Source organism: Scyliorhinus torazame, chromosome 5, assembly GCF_047496885.1.
Source record: "Scyliorhinus torazame isolate Kashiwa2021f chromosome 5, sScyTor2.1, whole genome shotgun sequence".
Classification (NCBI taxonomy): domain Eukaryota; kingdom Metazoa; phylum Chordata; class Chondrichthyes; order Carcharhiniformes; family Scyliorhinidae; genus Scyliorhinus; species Scyliorhinus torazame.
The window spans coordinates 17293970-17312945 of NC_092711.1; positions in this window are offsets into that span (position 1 = coordinate 17293970).

Consider the following 18976-nt stretch of genomic DNA (forward strand, 5'->3'; position numbering starts at 1 on the left):
AGTGGCCTGGAGTGTGTGTGTGGGCTGGTCGGGAGTGGCCTGGAGTGTGTGTGTGGGCTGGCCGGGAGTGGCCTGGAGTGTGTGTGTGGGATGACCGGGATTGGCCTGGCCTGGAGTGTGTGTGTGGGCTGGCCGGGAGTGGCCTGGAGTGTGTGTGTGGGCTGGCCGGGAGTGGCCTGGAGTGTGTGTGTGGGCTGGCCGGGAGAGGCCGGGAGTGTGTGTCTGGGCTGGCCGGGAGTGGCCTGGAGTGTGTGGGCTGGCCGGGAGTGGCCTGGAGTGTGTGTGTGGGCTGGCTGGGAGTGGCCTGGAGTGTGAGTGTGGACTGGCCGGGAGTGGACTGGAGTGTGTGTGTGGGCTGGCCGGGAGTGGCCTGGAGTGTGTGTGTGGGCTGGCCGGGAGTGGCCTGGCCTGGAGTGTGTGTGTGGGATAGCCGGGAGTGGCCTGGAGTGTGTGTGTGAGCTGGCCGGGAGTGGCCTGGCGTGTGTGTGTGGGGTGGCCGGGAGTGGCTTGGAGTGTGTGTGTGGGATGGCCGGGAATGGCCTGGAGTGTGTGTGTGGACTGGCCGGGAGTGGCCTGGAGTGTGTGTGTGGGCTGGCCGGGAGTGGCCTTGCCTGGAGTGTGTGTGTGGGCTGGCCGGGAGTGGCCTGGAGTGTGTGTGTGAGCTGGCCGGGAGTGGCCTGGAGTGTGTGTGTGGGCTGGCCGGGAGTGGCCTTGCCTCGAGTGTGTGTGTGGGCTGGCCGGGAGTGGCCTGGAGTGTGTGTGTGGGCTGGCCGGGGGTGCGCTGGAGTGTGTGTGGGGGCTGGCCGGGAGTGGCCTGGAGTGTGTGTGTGGGCTGGCCGGGAGTGGCCTGGAGTGTGTGAGTGGGCTGGCAGGGAGTGGCCTGGAGTGTGTGTGGGGGCTGGCCGGGAGTGGCCTGGAGTGTGTGTGTGGGCTGGCCGGGAGTGGCCTGGAGTGTGTGTGTGGGCTGGCCGGGAGTGGCCTGGAGTGTGTGTGTGGGCTGGCCGGGGGTGGGCTGGAGTGTGTGTGGGGGCTGGCCGGGAGTGGCCTGGAGTGTGTGTGTGGGCTGGCCGGGAGTGGCCTGGAGTGTGTGTGTGGGCTGGCCGGGAGTGGCCTGGAGTGTGTGTGTGGGCTGGCCGGGAGTGGCCTGGAGTGTGTGTGTGGGCTGGCCGGGAGTGGCCTGGAGTGTGTGTGTGGGCTGGCCGGGAGTGGCCTGGAGTGTGTGTGTGGGCTGGCCGGGAGTGGCCTGGAGTGTGTGTGTGGGCTGGCCGGGAGTGGCCTGGAGTGTGTGTGTGGGCTGGCCGGGAGTGGCCTGGAGTGTGTGTGTGAGCTGGCCGGGAGTGGCCTGGAGTGTGTGTGTGGGCTGGCTGGGAGTGGCCTGGCCTGGAGGGTGTGTGTGGGCTGGCCGGGAGTGGCCTGGCCTGGAGTGTGTGTGTGGACTGGCCGGGAGTGGCCTGGAGTGTGTGTGTGGGCTGGCCGGGAGTGGCCTGGAGTGTGTGTGTGGGCTGGCCGGGAGTGGCCTGGAGTGTGTGTGTGGGCTGGCCGGGAGTGGCCTGGCCTGCAGTGTGTGTGGGGGCTGGCCGGGAGTGGCCTGGAGTGTGTGTGTGGGCTGGCCGGGAGTAGCCTGGAGTGTGTGAGTGGCCTGGCCGGGAGTGTGTGTGTGGTCTGGCCGTGAGTGGCCTGGAGTGTGTGTGTGGGCTGGCCGGGAGTAGCCTGGAGTGTGTGTGTGGTCTGGCTGGGAGTGGCCTGGAGTGTGTGCGTGGGCTGGCCGGGAGTGGCCTGGAGTGTGTGTGTGGGCTGGCCGGGCCTGGCCAGGAGTGTGTGTGTGGGCTGGCCCGGAGTAGCCTGGAGTGTGTGTGTGGGCTGGCCGGGAGTGGCCTGGAGTGTGTGTTTGGGCTGGCCGGGAGTGGCCTGGAGTGTGTGTGTGGGCTGGCCGTGAGTGGCCTGGAGTGTGTGTGTGGGCTGGCCGGGCGTGGCCTGGAGTGTGTGTGTGGGCTGGCCGGGAGGGGCCTGGAGTGTGTGTATGGGCTGGCCGGGAGTGGCCTGGAGTGTGTGTGTGGTCTGGCCGGGAGTGGCCTGGAGTGTGTGTGTGGGCTGGCCGGGCCTGGCCTGGAGAGTGTGAGTGGGCTGGCCGGGAGTGGCCTGGAGTGTGTGTGTGGGCTGGCCGGGAGTGGCCTGGAGTGTGTGTGTGGGCTGGCCGGGAGTGGCCTGGAGTGTGTGTGTGGGCTGGCTGGGAGTGGCCCGGAGTGTGTGCGTGGGCTGGCCGGGAGTGGCCTGGAGTGTGTGTGTGGGCTGGCCGGGAGTGGCCTGGAGTGTGTGTGTGGGCTGGCCGGGGGTGGGCTGGAGTGTGTGTGGGGGCTGGCCGGGAGTGGCCTGGAGTGTGTGTGTGGGCTGGCCGGGAGTGGCCTGGAGTGTGTGTGTGGGCTGGCCGGGAGTGGCCTGGAGTGTGTGTGTGGGCTGGCCGGGAGTGTGTGTGTGGGATGGCCGGGAGTGGCCTGGAGTGTGTGCGTGGGCTGGCCGGGAGTGTGTGTGTGGGCTGGCTGGGAGTGGCCTGGAGTGTGAGTGTGGACTGGCCGGGAGTGGCCTGGAGTGTGAGTGTGGGCTGGCCGGGAGTGGCCTGGAGTGTGAGTGTGGGCTGGCCGGGAGTGTGTGTGTGGGATGGCCGGGAGTGGCCTGGAGTGTGTGCGTGGGCTGGCCGGGAGTGTGTGTGAGGGCTGGCTGGGCGTGGCCTGGAGTGTGAGTGTGGATTGGCCGGGAGTGGCCTGGAGTGTGAGTGTGGGCTGGCCGGGAGTGGCCTGGAGTGTGTGTGTGGGCTGGCCGGGAGTGGCCTGGAGTGTGTGTGTGGGCTGGCCGGGAGTGGCCTGGAGTGTGTGTGTGGGCTGGCAGTGAGTGGCCTGGAGTGTGTGTGTGGGCTGGCCGGGAGTGGCCTGGAGTGTGTGTGTGGGCTGGCCGGGAGTGGCCTGGAGTGTGTGTGTGGGCTGGCCGGGAGTGGCCTGGAGTGTGTGTGTGGGCTGGCCGGGAGTGGCCTGGAGTGTGTGTGTGGGCTGGCCGGGAGTGGCCTGGAGTGTGTGTGTGAGCTGGCCGGGAGTGGCCTGGAGTGTGTGTGTGGGCTGGCTGGGAGTGGCCTGGCCTGGAGTGTGTGTGTGGGCTGGCCGGGAGTGGCCTGGCCTGGAGTGTGTGTGTGGACTGGCCGGGAGTGGCCTGGAGTGTGTGTGTGGGCTGGCCGGGAGTGGCCTGGAGTGTGTGTGTGGGCTGGCCGGGAGTGGCCTGGCCTGCAGTGTGTGTGGGGGCTGGCCGGGAGTGGCCTGGAGTGTGTGTGTGGGCTAGCCGGGAGTAGCCTGGAGTGTGTGAGTGGCCTGGCCGGGAGTGTGTGTGTGGTCTGGCCGTGAGTGGCCTGGAGTGTGTGTGTGGGCTGGCCGGGAGTAGCCTGGAGTGTGTGTGTGGTCTGGCTGGGAGTGGCCTGGAGTGTGTGCGTGGGCTGGCCGGGAGTGGCCTGGAGTGTGTGTGTGGGCTGGCCGGGCCTGGCCTGGAGTGTGTGTGTGGGCTGGCCGGGAGTAGCCTGGAGTGTGTGTGTGGGCTGGCCGGGAGTGGTCTGGAGTGTGTGTTTGGGCTGGCCGCGAGTGGCCTGGAGTGTGTGTGTGGGCTGGCCGTGAGTGGCCTGGAGTGTGTGTGTGGGCTGGCCGGGCGTGGCCTGGAGTGTGTGTGTGGGCTGGCCGGGAGGGGCCTGGAGTGTGTGTATGGGCTGGCCGGGAGTGGCCTGGAGTGTGTGTGTGGTTTGGCTGGGAGTGGCCTGGAGTGTGTGTGTGGGCTGGCCGGGCCTGGCCTGGAGAGTGTGAGTGGGCTGGCCGGGAGTGGCCTGGAGTGTGTGTGTGGGCTGGCCGGGAGTGGCCTGGAGTGTGTGTGTGGGCTGGCCGGGAGTGGCATGGAGTGTGTGTGTGGTCTGGCTGGGAGTGGCCTGGAGTGTGTGCGTGGGCTGGCCGGGAGTGGCCTGGAGTGTGTGTGTGGGCTGGCCGGGAGTGGCCTTGAGTGTGTGTGTGGGCAGGCCGGGAGTGGCCTGGAGTGTGTGTGTGGGCTGGCCGGGAGTGGCCTGGATTGTGTGTGTGGACTGGCCGGGACAGTCCTGGAGTGTGTGTGTGGGCTGACCGGGAGTGTCCTGGAGTGTGTGTGTGGACTGGCCGGGAGTGGCCTGGATTGTGTGTGTGGACTGGCCGGGAGTGTGTGTGTGGGCTGGCCGGGAGTGGCCTGGAGTGTGTGTGTGGGCTGGCCGGGAGTAGCCTGGAGTGTGTGTGTGGGCTGGCCGGGAGTAGCCTGGAGTGTGTGTGTGGGCTGGTCGGGAGTGGCCAGGAGTGTGTGTGTTGGCTGGCCGGGAGTGGCCTGGAGTGTGTGTGTGGGCTGGCCGGGAGTGGCCTGTAGTGTGTGTGTGGGCTGGCCGGGAGTGGCCTGGAGTGTGTGTGTGGGCTGGCCGGGAGTGGCCTGGAGTGTGTGTGTGGGCTGCCCGGGAGTGGCCTGGAGTGTGTGTGTTGGCTGGCCGGGAGTGGCCTGGAGTGTGTGTGTGGGCTGGCCGGGCGTGACCGGGAGTGTGTGTGTGGGCTGGCCGGGAGTGGCCTGGAGTGTGTGTGTGGGCTGGCCGGGAGTGGCCTGGAGTGTGTGTGTGGGCTGGCCGGGCGTGACCGGGAGTGTGTGTGTGTGCTGGCCGGGGGTGGCCTGGAGTGTGTGTGTGGGCTGGCCGGGAGTGGCCTGGAGTGTGTGTGTGGGCTGGCCGGGAGTGGCTTGGAGTGTGTGTGTGGGCTGGCCGGGAGTGACCTGGAGTGTGTGTGTGGGCTAGCCCGGAGTGGCCTGGAGTGTGTGTGTGGGCTGGCTGGGAGTGGGCTGGAGTGTGTGTGTGGGCTGGCCGGGAGTGGCTTGGAGTGTGTGTGTGGGCTGGCCGGGAGTGGCCTGGAGTGTGTGTGTGGGCTGGCCGGGAGTGGCCTGGAGTGTGTGTGTGGGCTGGCCGGGAGTGGCCTGGCCGGGAGTGTGTGTGTGTGCTGGCCGGGAGTGGCCGGGAGTGTGTGTGTGGGCTGGCCGGGCGTGGCTTGGAGTGTGTGTGTGGGCTGGCCGGGAGTGGCCTGGAGTGTGTGCGTGGGCTGGCCGGGAGTGGCCTGGAGTGTGTGTGTGGGCTGGCCGGGAGTGGCCTGGCCTGGAGTGTGTGTGTGGGCTGGCCGGGAGTGGCCTGGAGTGTGTGTGTGGGCTGGCCGGGAGTGGCCTGGAGTGTGTGTGTGGGCTGGCCGGGAGTGGCTTGGAGTGTGTGTGTGGGCTGGCCGGGAGTTGCCTGGAGTGTGTGTGTGGGCTGGCCGGGAGTGGCCTGGAGTGTGTGTGTGGACTGGCCGGGAGTGGCCTGGAGTGTGTGTGTGGGCTGGCCGGGAGTGGCCTGGCCTGGAGTGTGTGTGTGGGCTGGCCGGGAGTGGCCTGGAGTGTGTGTGTGGGCTGGCCGGGAGTGGCCTGGAGTGTGTGTGTGGGCTGGCCGGGAGTTGCCTGGAGTGTGTGTGTGGGCTGGCCGCGAGTAGCCTGGAGTGTGTCTGTAGGCTGGCCGGGAGTAGCCTGGAGTGTGTGTGTGGGCTGGCCGGGAGTTACCTGGTAGTCAGCCAGCAGGAAGAGTTATTCGCGCAGGAGGCCTCCTCCAGTCAGACCCAGTCCACCTCCAGCTCCCTTACAAATCCCTTCACCCTCTCCACGCTGACTGCCCAGTGATACAACAGAAGATTCGGCAGGGCCTGGCCTCCCACCTGCCCCCTCATTGTAGAATCATCTTGCGTATTCTAGAAACTCGCCCCATTTGTTACAGTGTTTCCAGGGAATAATTTACAGTGGTCCCTGGGCAGTATATCATTATTTGCAGTGGTCCCTGGAGAGAATATTTTTTTTCTGCGGTCCTTGGGTTGTATATCATTATTTACAGTGGTCCCTGGGTAGTATATGATTATTTGCAGTGGTCCCTGGGTAGAATATCATTATTTACAGTGGTCCCTGGGCAGTATTTCATTAGTTACAGTGGTCCCTGGGCAGTATTTCATTATTTACAGTGGTCCCTGGGAAGTATATCATTATTTAGTGTGGTCCCTGGGTAGTATATCATTATTTACAGTGGTTCCTGACTAGAATATCATTAGTTACAGTGGTCCCTGAGTAGTATATCATTATTTACAATGGTCCCTGAGTAGAATATCATTATTTACAGTGGTCCCTGGGCAGTATATCATTATTTACAGTGTCGCTGGGCAGTATATCATTATTTACAGTTGCCTTGGGGAGGTAGCATAATTTACAGTGGCCACTGGATCGTATTTCATTATTTACAGTGGTCCCTGGGCAGTATTTTATTAGTTACAGTGGTCCCTGGGAAGTACATCATTATATACAGTGGTCCCTGGGCAGTATTTCATTAGTTACAGTGGTCCCTGGGAAGTATATCATTATTTACAGTGTCCCTGGGTAGAATATCATTATCTTCAGCGGTTCCTGGGTTGTATACCATTATTTACAGTGGCCTTGGGGAGGTAGCATAATTTACTGTGGTCTCTGGGTCGTATTTCATTAGTTACAGTGGTCCCTGGGCAGTATTTCATTAGTTGCAGTGGTCCCTGGGCAGTATTTCATTAGTTACAGTGGTCCCTGGGCAGTATGTCATTATTTACTGTGGTCCCTGGGTCGTATATCATTATTTACAGTGTCCCTGGGTAGTATATCATTATTTACAGTGGTCCCTGGGTAGTATATCATTATTTACAGTGGTCCCTGGGCAGTATATCATTATTTACAGTGGTCCCTGAGTAGAATATCATTATTTACAGTGGCCCCTTGGGTAGAATATCATTATTTATTGTGGTCCCTGGGCAGTATATCATTATTTACAGTCATCCCTTGGTAGATTGTTATCATTTGCAGTGATCATTTGTTAGTATAGCATTTTGTACACGGGTCCCTGAGTAGTATCTCAGTATTTACAGTGGTCCCTTGGAAGCATATCGTTATTCACCGTGGTCCCTGTGTAGTATATCATTATGCACAGTGGTCCCTGGGGAGAATAACATTATATACAGTTGTCCCTAGTTAGTAAATCATTATTTATACTTGTCCCTGGGTAGTATATCATTATTTACAGGGGCCTTGGGTAGTTATCATCATTTACAGTTTTCACTGGATAGTATTTCATTAGTGACAGTGGTCCAGGGGCAGTATTTCATTATTTACAGTCGCCCGTAGTCAGTATATCATTATTTACAGTGGTCTCTGGGTGGTTTATCTTTATTTACAGTGGTCCCCGGGTGGTTTTTCTTTATTTACAGTGATCTCTGGGTGGTTTATCTTTATTTACAGTGGTCCTGGGCGGTTTATCTTTATTTACAGTGGTCTCTGGGTGGTTTATCGTTATTTACAGTGGCCCCTGGGTGGTTTATGTTTATTTACAGTGGTCCCGGGGTGGTTTATCTTTATTTACAGTGGTCTCTGGGTGGTTTATCTTTATTTACAGTGGTCCCTGGGTGGTTTATCTTCACTTACAGTGTTCCCTGGGTGGTTTATCTTTATTTACAGTGGTCTCTGGGTGGTTTATCTTTATTTACGGTGGTCCCTGGGTGGTTTATCTTTATTTACAGTGGTCCCTGGGTGGTTTATCTTTATTTACAGTGGTCCCTGGGTGGTTTATCTTTATTTACAGTGGACCCTGGGTGGTTTATCTTTATTTACAGCGGTCCCTGGGTGTTTTATCTTTATTTACAGTGGTCCCTGGGTGGTTTATCTTTATTTACAGCGGTCCCTGGGTGGTTTATCTTTATTTACAGTGGTCCCTGGGTGGTTTATCTTTATTTACAGTGGTCCCTGGGTGGTTTATCTTTATTTACAGTGGTCCCTGGGAGGTTTATCTTTATTTACAGTGGTCTCTGGGTGGTTTATCTTTATTTCCAGTGGTCCCTGGGTGGTTTTTTCTTTATTTACAGTGGTCTCAGGGTGGTTTATCTTTATTTACAATGGTCCCTGGGTGGTTTATCTTTATTTACAGTGGTCTCTGGGTGGTTTATCTTTATTTACAGTCGTCCCTGGGTGGTTTATCTTTATTTACAGTGGTCCCTGGGTGGTTTATCTTTATTTACAGTGGACCCTGGGTGGTTTATCTTTATTTACAGCGGTCCCTGGGTGGTTTATCTTTATTTACAGTGGTCCCTGGGTGGTTTATCTTTATTTACAGCGGTCCCTGGGTGGTTTATCTTTATTTACAGTGGTCCCTGGGTGGTTTATCTTTATTTACAGCGGTCCCTGGGTGGTTTATCTTTATTTACAGTGGTCCCTGGGTGGTTTATCTTTATTTACAATGGTCTCTGGGTGGTTTATCTTTATTTCCAGTGGTCCCTGGGTGGTTTTTTCTTTATTTACAGTGGTCTCTGGGTGGTTTATCTTTATTTACAGTGGTACCTGGGTGGTTTATCTTTATTTACAGTGGTCCCTGGGTGGTTTATCTTTATTTACAGTGGTCCCTGGGTGGTTTATCTTTATTTACAGTGGTCTCTGGGTGGTTTATCTTTATATACAGTGGTCCCTGGGTGGTTTATCTTTATTTACAGTGGGCCCTGGGTGGTTTATCTTTATTTACAGTGGTACCTGGGTGGTTTATCTTTATTTACAGTGGTCCCTGGGCTGTTTATCTTTATTTACAGTGGTCCCTGGGTGGTTTACCCTTATTTAGAGTGGTCCCTGGGTGGTGTATCTTTATTTACAGTGGTCCCTGCGTGGTTTATCTTTATTTACAGTGGTACCTGGGTGGTTTATCTTTATTTACAGTGGTCCCGGGGTGGTTTATCTTTATTTACAGTGGTCCCTGGGTGGTTTATCTTTATTAACAGTGGTCCCTGGGTGGTTTATCTTTATTTACAGTGGTCTCTGGGTGGTTTATCTTTATTTACAGAGGTCCCTGGGTGGTTTATCTTTATTTACAGTGGTTCCTGGGTGGTTTATCTTTATTTACAGTGGTCCCTGGGTGGTTTATCTCTTTTTACAGTGGTCCCTGGGTGGTTTATCATTATTTACAGTGGTCCCGGGTGGTTTATCTTTATTTACAGTAGTCTCTGGGTGGTTTATCTTTATTTACAGTGGTCCCTGGGTGGCGTATCTTTATTCACAGTGGTCCCTGGGTGGTTTATCTTTATTAACAGTGGTCCCTGGGTGGTTTATCTTTATTTACAGTGGTCCCTGGGTGGTTTATCTTTATTTAAAGTGGTCCCTGGGTGGTTTATCTTTATTTACAGTGTTTCCTGTGAGGTTTATCTTTGTTTACAGTGGTCCCTGGGTGGTTTATCTTTATTTACAGTGATCCCTGGGTGGTGTATCTTTATTTACAGTGGTCCCCGGATGGTTTATCTTTATTTACAGTGGTCCCTGGGTGGTTTATCTTTATTTACAGTGGTCCCCGTGTGGTTTATCTTTATTTACAGTGGTCCCCGGGTGGTTTATCTTTAATTACAGTGGTCCCTGGGTGGTTTATCTTTATTTACAGTATTCTCTGGTTGGTTTATCTTTATTTACAGCGGTCCCTGGGTGGTTTATCTTTATTTACAGTGGTCCCTGGGTGGTTTATCTTTATTTACAGTGGTCCCTGGGTGGTTTATCTTTATTTCCAGTGGTCCCTGGGTGGTTTTTTCTTTATTTACAGTGGTCTCTGTGTGGTTTATCTTCATTTACAGTGGTTCCTGGGTGGTTTATCTTTATTTACAGTGGTCCCTGGGTGGTTTATCTTTATTTACAGTGGTCCCTGGGTGGTTTATCTTTATTTACAGTGGTCTCTGGGTGGTTTATCTTTATATACAGTGGTCCCTGGGTGGTTTATCTTTATTTACAGTGGGCTCTAGGTGGTTTATCTTTATTTACATTTGTACCTGGGTGGTTTATCTTTATTTACAGTGGTCCCTGGGCTGTTTATCTTTATTTACAGTGGTCCCTGTGTGGTTTACCCTTATTTAGAGTGGTCCCTGGGTGGTGTATCTTTATTTACAGTGGTCCCTGCGTGGTTTATCTTTATTTACAGTGGTACCTGGGTGGTTTATCTTTATTTACAGTGGTCCCTGGGTGGTTTATCTTTATTTACAGTGGTCCCTGGGTAGTTTATAGTTATTTACAGTGGTCCCCGGGTGGTTTATCTTTATTTACAGTGGTCTCTGGGTGGTTTATCTTTATTTACAGTGGTCCCTGGGTGGTTTATCTTTATTTACAGTGGTCCCGGGGTGGTTTATCTTTATTTACAGTGGTCCCTGGGTGGTTTATCTTTATTAACAGTGGTCCCTGGGTGGTTTATCTTTATTTACAGTGGTACCTGGGTGGTTTATCTTTATTTACAGTGGTCCCTGGGTGGTTTATCTTTATTTCCAGTGGTCCCTGGGTGGTTTATCTTTATTAACAGTGGTCCCTGGGTGGTTTATCTTTATTTACAGTGGTCTCTGGGTGGTTTATCTTTATTTACAGAGGTCCCTGGGTGGTTTATCTTTATTTACAGTGGTTCCTGGGTGGTTTATCTTTATTTACAGTGGTCCCTGGGTGGTTTATCTCTTTTTACAGTGGTCCCTGGGTGGTTTATCATTATTTACAGTGGTCCCGGGTGGTTTATCTTTATTTACAGTGGTCTCTGGGTGGTTTATCTTTATTTACAGTGGTCCCTGGGTGGCGTATCTTTATTCACAGTGGTCCCTGGGTGGTTTATCTTTATTAACAGTGGTCCCTGGGTGGTTTATCTTTATTTACAGTGGTCCCTGGGTGGTTTATCTTTATTTAAAGTGGTCCCTGGGTGGTTTATCTTTATTTACAGTGTTTCCTGTGAGGTTTATCTTTGTTTACAGTGGTCCCTGGGTGGTTTATCTTTATTTACAGTGATCCCTGGGTGGTGTATCTTTATTTACAGTGGTCCCCGGATGGTTTATCTTTATTTACAGTGGTCCCTGGGTGGTTTATCTTTATTTACAGTGGTCCCCGTGTGGTTTATCTTTATTTACAGTGGTCCCCGGGTGGTTTATCTTTAATTACAGTGGTCCCTGGGTGGTTTATCTTTATTTACAGTATTCTCTGGGTGGTTTATCTTTATTTACAGCGGTCCCTGGGTGGTTCATCTTTATTTACAGTGGTCCCTGGGTGGTTTATCTTTATTTACAGTGGTCCCTGGGTGGTTTATCTTTATTTCCAGTGGTCCCTGGGTGGTTTTTTCTTTATTTACAGTGGTCTCTGTGTGGTTTATCTTTATTTACAGTGGTTCCTGGGTGGTTTATCTTTATTTACAGTGGTCCCTGGGTGGTTTATCTTTATTTACAGTGGTCCCTGGGTGGTTTATCTTTATTTACAGTGGTCTCTGGGTGGTTTATCTTTATATACAGTGGTCCCTGGGTGGTTTATCTTTATTTACAGTGGGCTCTAGGTGGTTTATCTTTATTTACAGTTGTACCTGGGTGGTTTATCTTTATTTACAGTGGTCCCTGGGCTGTTTATCTTTATTTACAGTGGTCCCTGGGTGGTTTACCCTTATTTAGAGTGGTCCCTGGGTGGTGTATCTTTATTTACAGTGGTCCCTGCGTGGTTTATCTTTATTTACAGTGGTACCTGGGTGGTTTATCTTTATTTACAGTGGTCCCTGGGTGGTTTATCTTTATTTACAGTGGTCCCTGGGTAGTTTATAGTTATTTACAGTGGTCCCCGGGTGGTTTATCTTTATTTACAGTGGTCTCTGGGTGGTTTATCTTTATTTACAGTGGTCCCTGGGTGGTTTATCTTTATTTACAGTGGTCCCTGGGTGGTTTATCTTTATTAACAGTGGTCCCTGGGTGGTTTATCTTTATTTACAGTGGTCTCTGTGTGGTTTATCTTTATTTACAGTGGTCCCTGGGTGGTTTATCTTTATTTCCAGTGGTCCCTGGGTGGTTTATCTTTATTTACAGTGGTCCCTGGGTGGTTTATCTCTTTTTACAGTGGTCCCTGGGTGGTTTATCATTATTTACAGTGGTCCCGGGTGGTTTATCTTTATTTACAGTGGTCTCTGGGTGGTTTATCTTTATTTACAGTGGTCCCTGGGTGGCTAATCTTTATTCACAGTGGTCCCTGGGTGGTTTATCTTTATTAACAGTGGTCCCTGGGTGGTTTATCTTTATTTACAGTGGTCCCTGGGTGGTTTATCTTTATTTCCAGTGGTCACTGGGTGGTTTATCTTTATTTACAGTGGTTCCTGTGTGGTTTATCTTTGTTTACAGTGGTCCCTGGGTGGTTTATCTTTATTTACAGTGGTCCCTGGGTGGTTTATCTTTATTTACAGTGGTCCCCGGATGGTTTATCTTTATTTACAGTGGTCCCTGGGTGGTTTATCTTTATTTACAGTGGTCCCCGTGTGGTTTATCTTTATTTCCAGTGGTCCCCGGGTGGTTTATCTTTAATTACAGTGGTCCCTGGGTGGTTTATCTTTATTTACAGTATTCTCTGGGTGGTTTTTCTTTATTTGCAGTGGTCTCTGGGTGGTTTATCTTTATTTACAGTGGTCCCTGGGTGGTTTATCTTTATTTACAGTGGTCCCTGGGCTGTTTATCTTTATTTACAGTGGTCCCTGGGTGGTTTACCCTTATTTACAGTGGTCCCTGGGTGGTGTATCTTTATTTACAGTGGTCCGTGGGTGGTTTATCTTTATTTACAGTGGTACCTGGGTGGTTTATCTTTATTTACAGTGGTCCCTGGGTGGTTTATCTTTATTTACAGTGGTCCCTGGGTGGTTTATCGTTATTTACAGTGGTCCCCGGGTAGTTTATCTTTATTTACAGTGGTCTCTGGGTGGTTTATCTTTATTTACAGGGGTCCCTGTGTGGTTTATCTTTATTTACAGTGGTCCCTGGGTGGTTTATCTTTATTTACAGTGGTCCCTGGGTGGTTTATCTTTATTAACAGTGGTCCCTGGGTGGTTTATCTTTATTTACAGTGGTCCCTGGGTGGTTTATCTTTATTTACAGAGGTCCCTGGGTGGTTTATCTTTATTTACAGTTGTTCCTGGGTGGTTTATCTTTATTTACAGTGGTCCCTGGGTGGTTTATCTTTTTTACAGTGGTCCCTGGGTGGTTTATCATTATTTACAGTGGTCCCGGGTGGTTTATCTTTATTTACAGTGGTCTCTGGGTGGTTTATCTTTATTTACAGTGGTCCCTGGGTGGCTTTTCTTTATTCACAGTGGTCCCTGGGTGGTTTATCTTTATTAACAGTGGTCCCTGGGTGGTTTATCTTTATTTACAGTGGTCCCTGAATGGTTTATCTTTATTTACAGTGGTCCCTGGGTGGTTTATCTTTATTTACAGTGGTTCCTGGGTGGTTTATCTTTGTTTACAGTGGTCCCTTGGTGGTTTATCTTTATTTACAGTGATCCCTGGGTGGTTTATCTTTATTTACAGTGGTCCCCGGGTGGTTTATCTTTATTTACAGTGGTCCCTGGGTGGTTAATCTTTATTTACAGTGGTCTCTGGGTGGATTATCTTTATTTACAGTGGTCCCCGGGTGGTTTATCTTTATTTACAGTGGTCCCCGGGTGGTTTATCTTTATATACAGTGGTCCCTGGGTGACTAATCTTTATTTACAGTGGTACCTGGCTGGTTTATCTTTATTTACAGTGGTCCCCGGATGGTTTATCTTTATTTACAGTGGTCCCTGGGTGGTTTATCTTTTTTTACAGTAGTCCCCGGGTGGTTTATCTTTATTTACAGTCGGCCCTGGGTGGTTTATCTTTATTTACAGTGGTCCCTGGGTGGTTTATCTTTATTTACAGTGGTCCCTGGGCTGTTTATCTTTATTTACAGTGGTCCCTGGGTGGTTCACCCTTATTTACAGTGGTCCCTGGGTGGTGTATCTTTATTTACAGTAGTCCCTGCGTGATTTATCTTTATTTACAGTGGTACCTGGGTGGTTTATCTTTATTTACAGTGGTCCCTGGGTGGTTTATCTTTATTTACAGTGGTCCCTGTGTGGTTTATCTTTATTTACAGTGGTCCCTGGGTGGTTTATCTTTATTAACAGTGGTCCCTGGGTGGTTTATCTTTATTTACAGTGGTCCCTGGGTGGTTTATCTTTATTTACAGAGGTCCCTGGGTGGTTTATCTTTATTTACAGTGGTTCCTGGGTGGTTTATCTTCATTTACAGTGATCCCTGGGTAGTTTATCTTTTTTTACAGTGGTCCCTGGGTGGTTTATCTTTATTTACAGTGGTCCCTGGGTGGTTTATCTTTATTTACAGTGGTTCTTGGGTGGTTTATCTTCATTTACAGTGATCCCTGGGTAGTTTATCTTTTTTTACAGTGGTCCCTGGGTGGTTTATCTTTATTTACAGTGGTCCCTGAGTGGTTTATCTTTATTTACAGTGGTCCCTGGGTGGTTTATCTTTATTTACAGTGATCCCGGGTGGTTTTTCTTTATTTACAGTGGTCTCTGGGTGGTTTATCTTTATTTACAGTGGTCCCTGGGTGGTTTTTTCTTTATTTACAGTGGTCTCTGGGTGGTTTATTTTTATTTACAGTGGTTCCTGGGTGGTTTATCTTTATTTACAGTGGTCCCTGGGTGGTTTATCTTTATTTACAGTGGTCCCTGGGTGGTTTATCTTTATTTACAGTTGTCTCTGGGTGGTTTATCTTTATATACAGTGGTCCCTGGGTGGTTTATCTTTATTTACAGTGGGCCCTAGGTGGTTTATCTTTATTTACAGTTGTACCTGGGTGGTTTATCTTTATTTACAGTGGTCCCTGGGCTGTTTATCTTTATTTACAGTGGTCCCTGGGTGGTTTACCCTTATTTAGAGTGGTCCCTGGGTGGTGTATCTTTATTTACAGTGGTCCCTGCGTGGTTTATCTTTATTTACAGTGGTACCTGGGTGGTTTATCTTTATTTACAGTGGTCCCTGGGTGGTTTATCTTTATTTACAGTGGTCCCTGGGAAGTTTATAGTTATTTACAGTGGTCCCCGGGTGGTTTATCTTTATTTACAGTGGTCTCTGGGTGGTTTATCTTTATTTACAGTGGTCCCTGGGTGGTTTATCTTTATTTACAGTGGTCCCTGGGAAGTTTATAGTTATTTACAGTGGTCCCTGGGTGGTTTATCTTTAGTTACAGTGGTCCCGGGGTGGTTTATCTTTATTTACAGTGGTCCCTGGGTGGTTTATCTTTATTAACAGTGGTCCCTGGGTGGTTTATCTTTATTTACAGTGGTCTCTGTGTGGTTTATCTTTATTTACAGTGGTCCCTGGGTGGTTTATCTTTATTTCCAGTGGTCCCTGGGTGGTTTATCTTTATTTACAGTGGTCCCTGGGTGGTTTATCTCTTTTTACAGTGGTCCCTGGGTGGTTTATCATTATTTACAGTGGTCCCGGGTGGTTTATCTTTATTTACAGTGGTCTCTGGGTGGTTTATCTTTATTTACAGTGGTCCCTGGGTGGCTTATCTTTATTCACAGTGGTCCCTGGGTGATTTATCTTTATTAACAGTGGTCCCTGGGTGGTTTAACTTTATTAACAGTGGTCCCTGGGTGGTTTATCTTTATTTCCAGTGGTCACTGGGTGGTTTATCTTTATTTACAGTGGTTCCTGTGTGGTTTATCTTTGTTTACAGTGGTCCCTGGGTGGCTTATCTTTATTTACAGTGGTCCCTGGGTGGTTTATCTTTATTTACAGTGGTCCCCGGATGGTTTATCTTTATTTACAGTGGTCCCTGGGTGGTTTATCTTTATTTACAGTGGTCCCCGTGTGGTTTATCTTTATTTACAGTGGTCCCCGGGTGGTTTATCTTTAATTACAGTGGTCCCTGGGTGGTTTATCTTTTTTTACAGTAGTCCCCGGGTGGTTTATCTTTATTTACAGTGGGCCCCGGGTGGTTTATCTTTATTTACAGTGGTCCCTGGGTGGTTTATCTTTATTTACAGTGGTCCCTGGGCTGTTTATCTTTATTTACAGTGGTCCCTGGGTGGTTCACCCTTATTTACAGTGGTCCCTGGGTGGTGTATCTTTATTTACAGTAGTCCCTGCGTGATTTATCTTTATTTACAGTGGTACCTGGGTGGTTTATCTTTATTTACAGTGGTCCCTGGGTGGTTTATCTTTATTTACAGTGGTCCCTGGGTGGTTTATCTTTATTTACAGTTGTCCCTGGGTGGTTTATCTTTATTTACAGTGATCCCGGGTGGTTTTTCTTTATTTACAGTGGTCTCTGGGTGGTTTATCTTTATTTACAGTGGTCCCTGGGTGGTTTTTTCTTTATTTACAGTGGTCTCTGGGTGGTTTATCTTTATTTACAGTGGTTCCTGGCTGGTTTATCTTTATTTACAGTGGTCCCTGGGTGGTTTATCTTTATTTACAGTGGTCCCTGGGTGGTTTATCTTTATTTACATTGGTCTCTGGGTGGATTATCTTTATATACAGTGGTCCCTGGGTGGTTTATCTTTATTTACAGTGGGCCCTAGGTGGTTTATCTTTATTTACAGTTGTACCTGGGTGGTTTATCTTTATTTACAGTGGTCCCTGGGCTGTTTATCTTTATTTACAGTGGTCCCTGAGTGGTTTACCCTTATTTAGAGTGGTCCCTGGGTGGTGTATCTTTATTTACAGTGGTCCCTGCGTGGTTTACCTTTATTTACAGTGGTGCCTGGGTGGTTTATCTTTATTTACAGTGGTCCCTGGGTGGTTTATCTTTATTTACAGTGGTCCCTGGGTAGTTTATAGTTATTTACAGTGGTCCCCGGGTGGTTTATCTTTATTTACAGTGGTCTCTGGGTCGTTTATCTTTATTTACAGTGGTCCCTGGGTGGTTTATCTTTATTTACAGTGGTCCCGGGGTGGTTTATCTTTATTTACAGTGGTCCCTGGGTGGTTTATCTTTATTAACAGTGGTCCCTGGGTGGTTTATCTTTATTTACAGTGGTCTCTGTGTGGTTTATCTTTATTTACAGTGGTCCCTGGGTGGTTTATCTTTATTTCCAGTGGTCCCTGGGTGGTTTATCTTTATTTACAGTGGTCCCTGGGTGGTTTATCTCTTTTTACAGTGGTCCCTGGGTGGTTTATGATGATTTACAGTGGTCCCGGGTGGTTTATCTTTATTTACAGTGGTCTCTGGGTGGTTTATCTTTATTTACAGTGGTCCCTGGGTGGCTTATCTTTATTCACAGTGGTCCCTGGGTGGTTTATCTTTATTAACAGTGGTCCCTGGGTGGTTTATCTTTATTTACAGTGGTCCCTGGGTGGTTTATCTTTATTTCCAGTGGTCACTGGGTGGTTTATCTTTATTTACAGTGGTTCCTGTGTGGTTTATCTTTGTTTACAGTGGTCCCTGGGTGGTTTATCTTTATTTACAGTGGTCCCTGGGTGGTTTATCTTTATTTACAGTGGTCCCCGGATGGTTTATCTTTATTTACAGTGGTCCCTGGGTGGTTTATCTTTATTTACAGTGGTCCCCGTGTGGTTTATCTTTATTTACAGTGGTCCCCGGGTGGTTTATCTTTAATTACAGTTGTCCCTGGGTGGTTTATCTTTATTTACAGTATTCTCTGGGTGGTTTTTCTTTATTTGCAGTGGTCTCTGGGTGGTTTATCTTTATTTACAGTGGTCCCTGGGTGGTTTATCTTTATTTACAGTGGTCCCTGGGCTGTTTATCTTTATTTACAGTGGTCCCTGGGTGGTTTACCCTTATTTACAGTGGTCCCTGGGTGGTGTATCTTTATTTACAGTGGTCCGTGGGTGGTTTATCTTTATTTACAGTGGTACCTGGGTGGTTTATCTTTATTTACAGTGGTCCCTGGGTGGTTTATCTTTATTTACAGTGGTCCCTGGGTGGTTTATCGTTATTTACAGTGGTCCCCGGGTAGTTTATCTTTATTTACAGTGGTCTCTGGGTGGTTTATCTTTAATTACAGGGGTCCCTGTGTGGTTTATCTTTATTTATAGTGGTCCCTGGGTGGTTTATCTTTATTTACAGTGGTCCCTGGGTGGTATATCTTTATTAACAGTGGTCCCTGGGTGGTTTATCTTTATTTACAGTGGTCCCTGGGTGGTTTATCTTTATTTACAAAGGTCCCTGGGTGGTTTATCTTTATTTACAGTAGTTCCTGGGTGGTTTATCTTTATTTACAGTGGTCCCTGGGTGGTTTATCTTTTTTACAGTGGTCCCTGGGTGGTTTATCATTATTTACAGTGGTCCCGGATGGTTTATCTTTATTTACAGTGGTCTCTGGGTGGTTTATCTTTATTTACAGTGGTCCCTGGGTGGCTTTTCTTTATTCACAGTGGTCCCTGGGTGGTTTATCTTTATTAACAGTGGTCCCTGGGTGGTTTATCTTTATTTACAGTGGTCCCTGAATGGTTTATCTTTATTTACAGTGGTCCCTGGGTGGTTTATCTTTATTTACAGTGGTTCCTGGGTGGTTTATCTTTGTTTACAGTGGTCCCTGGGTGGTTTATCTTTATTTACAGTGATCCCTGGGTGGTTTATCTTTATTTACAGTGGTCCCCGGGTGGTTTATCTTTATTTACAGTGGTCCCTGGGTGGTTTATCTTTATTTACAGTGGTCTCTGGGTGGTTTATCTTTATTTACAGTGGTCCCCGGGTGGTTTATCTTTATTTACAGTGGTCCCCGTGTGGTTTATCTTTATATACAGTGGTCCCTGGGTGATTAATCTTTATTTACAGTGGTACCTGGCTGGTTTATCTTTATTTACAGTGGTCCCCGGATGGTTTATCTTTATTTACAGTGGTCCCTGGGTGGTTTATCTTTTTTTACAGTAGTCCCCGGGTGGTTTATCTTTATTTACAGTGGGCCCTGGGTGGTTTGTCTTTATTTACAGTGGTCCCTGGGTGGTTTATCTTTATTTACAGTGGTCCCTGAGCTGTTTATCTTTATTTACAGTGGTCCCTGGGTGGTTCACCCTTATTTACAGTGGTCCCTGGGTGGTGTATCTTTATTTACAGTAGTCCC